General features: G+C 40.9%; 1 long non-coding RNA gene across 1 annotated transcript in view; it reads left to right on the forward strand.

Annotated features, from left to right (window-relative positions):
- Window positions 1-4,552, forward strand: part of LOC115948295 — a 35,020-nt gene extending 30,468 nt beyond the window's left edge. The window contains exon 3 of the long non-coding RNA XR_004082125.1: window positions 4,481-4,552. This is a non-coding gene — a long non-coding RNA (uncharacterized LOC115948295). The remainder of the gene's footprint in view (window positions 1-4,480) is intronic.
- Window positions 4,553-11,195: the final 6,643 nt, after the last annotated feature.

Genomic DNA, 11,195 nt, shown 5'->3' on the forward strand with positions numbered 1-11,195 from the left:
GGCTGGAGACAGGGTGAAGGTACTTAACAAACATCTTGCAATAGCTGGTTAATGACAAACTGTGGAAAGCACGGCAGGAACACATAACCTCAAGACTTTGTCCAGCGCGGGCTGTGTTATCTTATCTCGTGGCTGATCAGGTGTCAATAGTCCCGGGCAGCACTTCACCCAAGGGGCCATGGATGTTCCTCTGGAGACACAGCTGCTGGCTGCGAGCTCTCACCTGCACAGTGCTTCCAGGCTTGCATTGTTTTCCTACAGCAGGAAATTATTTTTTATCTGAAGAGGGAAAAAAAAAAAGATTTAATTTCTCAGAATCTTAGATTTGGGGTTTTTTTTAACTAATTCAGGAAATCCTTGGTTAAAAGTCCACGTTTCCCACAAAAGCTCTCTTTTTTTGTAAAAAAAACAAACATCCTTCCTCAAAAATTACTTGACTGATAATCAAAGTTAAAGTGATTTCACTTTTTAAAACTTTCAGGTTCCAGAAGGGAGAATTATTAGGGCTGGTTTTTTTCCTCAGAATTTGTGCATCACAATCAGTTTATTTGAGTTTTGAAAATTTTTAAAAATTCTCATTGAGCATTTTTGAGCAGCTGTCCCGGCCCTCTGGCAGACACCAAGTGTCAAGCAACATTAGTAGGGCAGGGTCTGGAGGTGTTGGTGTCTCACTCCTGAATTGCAGTGTGCTATAGTGGTATCATCTCAAATTTCTCTCAAAATTGCTGAAGGCTTCCTTTCTTCTAAATCCCCATGAAATTTACTTCACCTACTTTACCACATTCTGACAGCTCTTCCTTCAATGTTGTACAACTGCAGAAATAAATTTAGAAAAAATAATTAAAAAGGAGCCTTCCCACTGAAACACAAAAATGCTCTCCCACTTAGGTGAGTGGTTTCCTATGCATCCATTGGTGTCAAAGACATTTTTCATCTAGGTAAAATTCATCTTTGTGACTTAATTTTCAGTCTCAGGTATACCTGAGGTATAGAAAGGTATATATAAGATATTCCTTTCTAGTCCTGGGCAATAAATGCAGAATTTATAAGTAAATTCTGGGTAATCAGTTTATTTAGCTACATTTACTACAGCATGGTGGATGCAAAAAGCCAGGCTGTGCTAGGCTGCTGCCCAAGGGAATAAATACTTGTGAGGAGATTCACAAACTGAACTGCACATATCTGTTTGCCACTCACAGTAGTAGGAGTGCTGCATTTTTTTTCTAAAGGGAGAACTTCTCACGTGGAAACTGCAGAGTTGATGAGTGGATATTATTTAAATCAATAGATTATGTGTATTTGTCTTGACTCAATTTAATATCTGAGTCAGTAGGCTGAAATAATTAGAAATTATGACTAGAAAGGGAAATGGAGTGTGATAAATTAAATCAAAGAAACAAAACCTGTTATTTCTTTGATGGCAGGAGAAGACACAGCAGTAGAAGAGAAATTCTTTGATATTGAGTTCTTTCTCTAAGACAAAATAAACATAAGCATAAAGCATAAATGTCTTTCTCTAAGACATAATAAACATAAGGTGATTGAAGGGTTATTCAGGTTGGTGCTTGTCATTCAACAAGTGGTTCAGGTCAAGAAAAGAAGCATTAAACCTAGACCAAGAATCTAATACTGATCACTGCTATGGCTAATTTTAGGGCTAAACCCCCACAAAACAAGGCCTTTACCAAGTGGCTGACATCACTGCCAGCCTGGGGCATGAGGGAAAGGGCAGGCTGGGCCAACCAGGCAGTGAGAGGCAGCTGTGGGCTGGTACCTGGGCTTTGCTTTCCGCACAGTTCTTCTGGTCAGGCCCAGACAATGAAACACTGCACTGGTGGGTTCCTCACGTCCTCTGAAAGGACAGTTAATGCCCATTCACCAGAAATGCCTGGATTGAGGTTAATTGTCTTAGAGATGTTTTTTTCCTCAGATCTGATTTTGAGTTCAGCTGAGTGGAATCAAGCCGGATGTTTGACTGCCGAGTGCTCAGGTCTGTGCACAGCAGATGAAGACATTTTTCAGGCCAATTAGTCTTCACTAAGTTATGCACACAAACTGCTCTGTAATGGTATTATTGATAACATTTGGACATTTCAGTGCTCATGATGTGACTATACAGGGTTAAACCAACAAAAAAGAACAGTGTCATTTGCTTAAATGAGCAGGTTGTGTGCAGGGACTCTGGTCACCACCAATTTGCATCTTCTCATGTGGCTCCACACGATCTTTCCTGTTGTTCAGAGTGGGATTGACTCAAGTGAATCACCCAGGAAATGTTCTCCTCTTGCAGAGACTTTCAGTTCCTTTCACACTCAACAACACACAAGTACCAGGAACAAAATTTCTCCCCACAGCTTCCTTGCATAACCAGCTCATGACATGCAACCCTCTTTGGGACAAAAATTATTTGAGTTGAAGGGAAACAAGCTCTTTCTGGCAACATCCATGCCCTTTACAGATCAATGGTAGCTATGTGTCTTTAAGCGCTTCAGGAAAGGATTTAAGGCTGTCTGGTATAGTTTGAAAGAGGTGATATTAATTATTATTTCTTATTTCTTAATATTGGCCTCTAAGTGTAGAAAACAGAAAGTGACGGGTTTGGGGTAAACCCTGGTGGAATTTACTCTTCTGTAGAAGTGTTGTGAGAGTATGTCTGGCAGATGTTTTTTTTTTTGAAGAAGTTATATTTACTTCTTGTAGCATTTACTTAACATTCACCAGCACGATATTGCTTCCAAAATATGCCAGTGTCCTTAATTTTTCTTTTTCTTTTTTTTTCTTTTTTTTTGCCTGTAAGAAAAGTAGCTTGATTAGCATGTTTTTGTTTGTGCTTGTGTTTGAGCTTAGATGTGGTCGTACCTGGCAACTGTGTGTGAAGAAATTAATGAGGCAAAGTTAAGTCAGAGAGATGAGTTTTGCAATTAACACTGAATGTGGTGAGATCTATAGTTATTCTCATCTCTTGTGAAAATGAATTAACTTGCCATAGGAAAATTGTGTCTCCTGCCTTCATGGGTTTCTCTACATCGGTTGGCCTTTTTTGGTTTTGATAGCACATCCCAGCTGCAGGGTGTAACGTGATGCAAAACCCATCCATGAACAGTGTCAGGAAGGCTGGATGATCAGCTGCTTGTGCCACTGCTTCTTTTCAGAAAAAAAATGCTGCAGATGCCCCATTAACAGAGAGAAAAAGTGTCATTTATTTGAACAGAAGGATTCCGGTTGATTTAGAAAATGCCCAGCAAAATACATAACACAGCATATCATTGTCCTTTGCTCGTTTGCAAAGAGAAACCATTCACAAATCAAACCCCAATACTGCATTTCAAAGAAAATAAAAACTTATTCCTATCTCTGAAAAGTGACATAAAGCTTGAGTTCAGCACATGTGCATACACAGGTAGATCTCATCATTGTCACCAGATAGCTTATGTGAATGTAGCACACACTGGTTTCCAGCTCCACGGTTTTCATTTCCTGAAGATTGCCAGTTCATTGCCTTAGAAGCTACAGCCTGAGAGCTGTGTTAAACCTGTCTGCTTACAAGCTTCTTCTCTTACCTCCCTTTTGGATTTGGTGTTGGAAAATGCTGTGTAAAGCTGTCCTTCATCCTCAAAGGAAAGCATCATAGTGCAGAACAAGGTATTTTTAAAAAAGTGTTGAATTCACAGGGAAAAAAATTCTTCCAAGGAACTGAAGAAACTCACAACAGCTCTAATCAAATTTAATAAACAGTCAATTAAAACATGTATTTACTGGAATTTATGAGAAGGCAAGAAAAATTTCAACTTCTCAATAAATTTCTCTTCAAAAATTTGAAGAGAAATTCTCTCTCCTTCTCTTTTTGCTTCTCTTTTTAAATCAAGAGTTATTAGAGAATGTAAAACAAACACCAATATCAGAAAGCACAAGTCTAACGCAGGGAAACACTTTGTGCTAAACCAAGTATGTTAAAACTTCTTTTTATCTTACCCATTTGTGCATCCAAACAAAAAAGTGCATCAAAAATATGCCTTATTCACAATGCTACAACATCCCTGTGGTTTTAGGACCACAGAATCCCCAGGTTATCATTAATGGAATACTGTCACCAATCTCAAGGCAATTTTTCAGAATATGAATTGTTCCACAGGTTTTGACTGACTCACTAAGTTCTTTTTTGGTGACCTAAGGTTTCTATAAACTCCCTGATTGTTGTCTGTAGAAATGGAAATACAGGTCACATGCAGCCACAGACAATAAAGGAAGGGCCCTGATCCCACATGGTGTTTAACTTTCCTGATTTTCTAGATGCTTCTATCACAATAAGGATTATGGAGCATAAACACAGTTCTGCAATTTAACCTATCTGTAATCTGCATCTGCATGGAGCTCAGTTCTGACTATTTCAGGGCAGAAGCCCCTCTGAGACATGCAGGAGTAAAGTTTGCTGCAAAGATGTTTGCACATTTTGTACCCAGACTTTCTCTTCTTGTGCTAGGTCCAGCACAGGTCAAAGTTGCTTTACATCACCTTGGCTGGTTCCAAAGGAAAACTTCCAATAAAAGGATCATTGCAACATTGCCTGTTGAAATACATCCAGGTAAGTCAGCATGGCTCAGCTCAGGCAAATGAAACCAAGTAAACTTATATCCATCTTGAACAATTCAGCTTGGTTTTGCTTCCTACCTGCAGCACAGGATGCTCACAGAGCACCAGAGTATTCTTCAGGTACTGCACACAGCATGGACCGGGACTGTCATTATATCTTAACAATTTAGGAGATGAAGGGGAGAAACATTAACACTTTACATTTATTTACTTTTACAGCATGCCATAAAGATTAAAAATACATTGTACACAAGTGCAGTATTTAATGTAGCACTTTAATTACATTCAAGTGTGTTACTAAATAGTCTTGAGAAAACCTTAATGACCAGCTGTTCTACCCTCTTCCCATATGTCAGAAATGGTTTCAGAAATCACATTCTGGGACAGTAAGGTTGTATAATTAGACAGTGTATAGTTAACACTTCTAGATTTTCCTCTTAAACTGTGGGCCCTTTTCACTAACATATTGTGGTTTGGTGCCAGTTTGGCACAACACAATTATGCAATGTGCCAAACTGCAACTGAGATGTACAAACTCTCAGAGACATGTTATGATTGCACCATTATCTTTTTATATCTTTTTCATCATTAGGACTGGATGCTTTTTATGTTATGTAAGATTCAGTTTTTTATGGCCAACAAATAAACTTAGTAAATAGGACTATAAATTTTTAATACTTCTTCCATAATTCCATTTGTCTAATCAGAATTAGATGATTACTGTAACCCCACATTAGTTTTCACCAAAAAGGCACCTTTCCAAGAACAGCAGCTATGGACAAAAATGTCAAAGGAGGTACCTTTTGGCCCAGTTCAGGAATGCACTTAAGCACGTGCTTAGCGTTAAGCACATGAATGCTTGTGTAGAGGCATGTGCTGAAGCCGGATCACAAAATGCTTTATGCTGAACAAATAAAACAAACCCTTTCTGGAAGTTATAAAGGATAGGGGCAGCTCAGTCTTTTGAACAATTATCATCCCTCTTCCTGTTAGCACCTGAAAATGCCGGTGTTTTTCTGGGATGTTTATTATTTTGCAGGACAAAACACACCCAGGGTTTGCAAGGCGGGGGGGAGGCAGCGGGAGCGCATTGAGCGCGAGCCGCCAGCCGAGCCGTCACCGCACGGCTCGCAGAACATCCATCCATCCTGCCCCTATTTTTTTTCTCCCCTGTGCTTCAATTTCCAACGACTTATTTAGATGTAAGCAATGACAGCTGTAATCATGTTTTAAATCTTGCTTTGTATCCTTAGTTATAATGTTGTTCAATTAATATTCAGAATAATGGAAGTGATGTGCCCCTTTGAAAAAGACTTGAATGCAGGCCAAAGCTTTGGGAAACTGATTCTCAAGAGGATTAATCAGCATTTAAAACTTGCATTAATAAAAATCTGATCTTCTACTGTGTAGCATGCATAATACTTTTCATTTTTAAGCATTTTATTTTAATAGTGTGGTATCCTTTGTCCTGATTTTTAAAGGGATTTTAAAATCTAACTCCTTCAAATCAATCCTGCTTTGACCCCTGTGCATTCTTTTACTGAATATAAAAACATTAAAGAAATCCTTGATTCACAAATACCTCTATCGCTAAGTATGAGCAAAGTACAGTGCACAAGCATGCTTGTAATAGAAATTATATATAGCTTCCACAGGAATTTATGTTAGGCAAGGGCTCACCTTTTCATGTAAATTATTGACGCAATAAAAACACAGATTTACACGGAATTATTTAAAAGTCTGGAGGTAAATTATACCCTGAGAAGTCATGAACAGCCCTGGCACTCCATAAAAAGTGCTCTCCATTTTTTGCGTGACTTTTGACTCTGTAATAAGGAATATTATTGTACCCTATGCCAACAAGATTGAGTCTATATCTGAAAGACAGACTTAATCTATGTTTTGTGTTGTTCTCCTGATCTTATTAGTGGGTTAGAGAAACAAGAGGATTTTTGTATAAAGTTTCTCATATAAATTCAATTCTAGTAAACCAGCCAATTTACACGCTAAACAGTCAGAAGTTGGTAAGATAGTTTTATTGGATGTCAACTGCAGAAGCTAAATGTATTTTATCAATACTAGAAAACATTATTTTTTTCTGAAGAGGCATTTTAATAGCAAATACCTCACTCAGATCTTCTATGAAGCAGAGAAATGTAGTTGAGAAATTATTGTGTTCTTACTCACATTATGAAAGACAACAGTTCACAGTCTGAGTATGGACCATCTGCTTTTACTTTGTTTCATACCTTATATGATGCTTCAGTGCATCAGAAACATAATCAGTTTTCTAAAAGAAGTCAGAGATTCTTGAGGGATATTTTTATTATCTTGCTACCTTCTAGAAATAGAAGGTAAATAGGTTTTGTGCAAAAATGGTAACTATAAAACACATTGTATCCAATGGAGCATCAAAAATTCTAGTCTTTTAGGCACTGGGCAGGATGACAAGACTTTGAAATACTACAAAGAAAAATTAATAATAAAAAAAATATCATCTTTGCCTCCAGTGGATAGTGCACCCAGTGTGAGAAGTGAAGTGCGTGAGAGAGAAGGGGTTTATGCAGATGTGCACTAGTTTGGAGTAAGAGGAGTAAGGCTCCCATTTAGGGTGTCCCCTGCCTGAGTCCCTAGACCTAAGCCTGGCCCAGTGGCACACAAGGATCCTGTCACTTGGGTGGAGATAAGAGGAGTGAGTCCTCTCTCTTCATGTACTTTGTGAGAACAGGCAGGAGCTGCTTTGGTACCATCTTAATACCCTGTCAAGCACCACCTGTCTTTTTCTGGCTTCAGAGGTTGTCTCCAACTACTGCTCGCAGACTGAAGCCTTTCTCTGTGAGTTAAATCCTGGCCATAAGAAGTCTATGACAAAATACACAACCCACATTTCCAACTGAGCTAGTACATTTGCTTGAGTTGATAGACACCTAGATTTTAATCCAAAAATGCACAAGAGCCCATTACTTATTGGATAAATATCAGACATTGGCTGTCATCTGTAGCTTCCTCTATCCTTGCCATACTCAAAAAACCTCACTTCTGTCTGTCTTTGGTGCTCTCAGAAGAGGGATAGAGAAGTCCCTTTGAAATTCAGTCTGCAGTGTTCATGTCCACAGCTATAGCTCCAAAGCCAGCAAAAATGATTGTCTCTAATTTGGAAATAATCCAGACAGAGGTCCATCCTCTCACACTGAGGTGAAGTAACATCACTTGTGTACATGATTAAATTTTTTCACACTGGGTGGTTGTCTTGACCTGCTGCTGAACAATGCCTGGAGTGAAGCTCTTTTGCTGCTCTCTGCCCAAGCAGTGCCTGAAAGTGAGCTAGCAGCATGTCCTAACCATGAGACACTGCCACTCCCCAGCCAGGCCAGCAGAGCCAGGGACAGCTTTGGGTCTCTTGCCAACTGCCCCATACAGGGAGGAGAGGGGAAACATCCAAAATGATGGTGAGCAACTATTACAGCTTAGCCTGAGACTTTGAAGTGTGAAGAGGGCAAAACAGCAGTCACCCAGTGTGGGGGTTCATTGTAGCAATGATTGCATTCTCTAAACTCATCTAACCCTTAGTGCAGAAAAACAAAGCCACCGTTAACTGAGTGAGTAGGTCTGATGCATCACCACAGGGAGCCTGGGTCCTGTTATTCTGTGCTGTTGGACCACAATCTTCCTTTTGCTGTCTTCTACGCTTTTCTTGTTCTCTCTTCCTAGGCTCCTAATTGCAATGAGGAACCAACATCCTTCATGCAGTCAAGGCTATTATCACTCCCACCACGGCTCCAGCCCTGTGTCCTTACTCCCTGGTCTCTAGGTACCCCTCGCACTGCTTCTTCTCCTTGCTTCCATTGCCATTTCCAGGCTGCCTTGCCCTGGGCTGTGTGTGGTGGTGCCAGTGCTGGATTAGGCTGAATACAAGTACCACATTCTTTACTACAGAGTCAGCATTTCTTCCTCATTCCTTGCCTGGCTGCTGCCCAGCAGGTTATTTTGGGAGTTACGCTAGCTGGCCCGGAGCACTGCCATGCCAGGCAGAGCACTGACAGCCAAATGCTGCCCAGGATTGCTTGCCAGTGCCTGAGCCTGAAATGAAGTGCTGCTTTATTTGGGACACTGACATAGCGTAAATGTCCCCAAGGTTTGTAAGTGACCACTACTGAAAGGGGCTGACTGAGGGAAGGGCGGGTGTGGGTGGGAGCCCCTTGCAGTGCCTTCCCTGTAAACAGCAATGATGCAAACCCACGAGCTGGGGGTCAGAGGAACAGGGATGTGAGAAGGATTAAGCTGTCTGTGTGTTTTTCTCCCAGTATTCCTGGTCACAGACTGCTCTTTTCCGAGTCAGGACAGTGCCTCTGCTCCCAACACGTGGCTCCCACGCTTCCCACTGGGTCAGTGTGAGAAGCAGCAAAACTGAAGCAGCACTGCAGGATTGTCCTGTGGATCTGGGTGGGTTGGGACTGGGAGACATTGGTTGAATATCTAGGTCATGGCTCAGGAGTCTGTTCTCACCCTGTGCTTCCCAATCCCATGGAACCAAGCTCTGAATGCCCACTGTGTGGAGATCAAGCAGGTCAGGCAGGGTGTGTATGGGGACAGGTGCTGGAAGGTGAGGGGATGCAGAAGAAGGGGTAGGACGAGAGAGAGAGGAGATGGGATGGAAGAGGCAGGATTGAAAATTACATCTACGATATGGTTGGAAAAGATAGGTATGGTTGAACTGTTCAACCAAAGTTAAAAGGTAAGAGTTAATTCTCTGTGTGTTCTCTGAGCTGACAAATAATACTGATATATAGGTGTAAAGCAGGTCCATGACCAGGTACAGAACCTGCAGCATCCCAGGTGTCCTGCCTCTGATATACTCATTTTATTTGGAACCACAAGCAACTTTACCTTCCCTGGTACACCTTGTAAATGTCACATCGTGCTTCAGTGCCCCCTACACCTGTGGAGTCAGATGGCCATCAATGGTTTTTTGTTTTTTTCTGGAACACAACTTTGAGTAGCTTATGTAGGCCTGAATTTCTACTTTGGAGGACAGGCCTTGTGCTGGACAATTCTCAACATGTGCTGTTAAGAGCACGTGATACCATCACACCTCGGTTCCACTGTAGTGGGGCAGGTTTTGAAGGCGGTCTGAGTGCCCTTAGAGCAACCAGTCAGCAGATGCAGGGGTGTTGTTGTGGTACCTGAGCTGCCCTATTTGAAGGCAATTAAATCTGCAGGAGTCAGGGTAGGTATCCCCACCATTTGCACCTGGGTGTGCTCAGGAACAGCTACAGGGGTGCCCAAAGAACAGCAGTGTTAAATGCTATGGTAGAATCATGATGTTGCTATCTTATTTCTTAACCTTTTATTTCCTATGGCAGTAATTTTTGGGGAAAAAAAAGGGTTTTGGGGAAAAATAATGGTTATTGTTATACTTGAATTTATCATGCTGCTGCAGAGCACTGGGCATGAGTCAGCCTTGAGGCAGGGAGATGGACAAGATGAACTCATGAAGTACCTTTCCAGACCTATTTCTACAAGTCTGTGAGCAGAACAAGAACAAATGAACTCAAGATGTTTTCCCAGAAGTGGCAAACAAAGGAACCATTTCTTTGAATTCTGCACAAATTGAATATGAATAAAACGAATCCCATATCTGGTCCATTCTTCTTTTTCATTTCTTTAAAGAACAAATACAATAACTCCAAAAGTACACACAGAAACCAAGCATGGAAAATCAAGTCAAGGGTGCCTCAGGTTTTACTTTTGTCTCTTTTTGAAGTGGCAAAAGATTAAATCCAAAAAAGTCTGTATGTCCCCCTTGTTTGAACAAAGCAACTACATCTAAACCATGGTAGTCCCTGTGCTCAGTGTTACAAAATCAAGATCTGAGAGGGAAAAAGAAGCATGCAGTGGCCAGAGAGGGCTGTCCTCAGACGGAGGAGAGTTCAGGAAGCTATTTAGCCCATGGAATTCATTAAATGAAGGTAAGCAGCTGGGCTCCCTACACAACATGTGAAGGAAGCTTGGTCCCTGGTGAAGATGGCTCCCAAAAACCAGAGTGCTGAGCAGGGACCTGCTTGTCCAAGCCAGTGGCAAGAGATGTGTCTATCATCCCACCTCTGAGAGCTGCTCACATGCCCAGCTCAGGCCAGAGAGCAGATATGGTGCATGGCAGCCCCTCCAAGCTGTGAGTACTGAACTCTCCCATGTGCCAGATATTTAGAATGAGCCCAGTCTTGCAGTTTGCTCAACTAATCATTTGCCTTTTCTGAATCTTGTAAGGCTCTAAACAAACCATATCCATTGGTCTTATAAATATTTATTAATTTCCCCTTTGTTAGCTAATTGTTTTGCAACACAGATTACTTTATTTATTAAACCTCTTGCTAAAATGCTATTCTACAATACATTTATTGTTAATTCCCTAATTACTTAGGAATGTATGTTTTGTGGATTGTGAAGCCACTGTGCACAGTGCCTGACAGGTTAGCTTTTAAAATTAACTTTGTGTTTGGGTTTGAATGATCAGCAGTGAGGAAGAGAGTCCTAAAATGCACTTGAAAAAAAATTAATTAATAAATGTAGCCCAAAATTGATGTAGAATCAGAATTATGCAATTT

The sequence above is a fragment of the Geospiza fortis genome, unplaced genomic scaffold (genome assembly GCF_000277835.1).
Source record: "Geospiza fortis unplaced genomic scaffold, GeoFor_1.0 scaffold41, whole genome shotgun sequence".
Lineage (NCBI taxonomy): Eukaryota > Metazoa > Chordata > Aves > Passeriformes > Thraupidae > Geospiza > Geospiza fortis.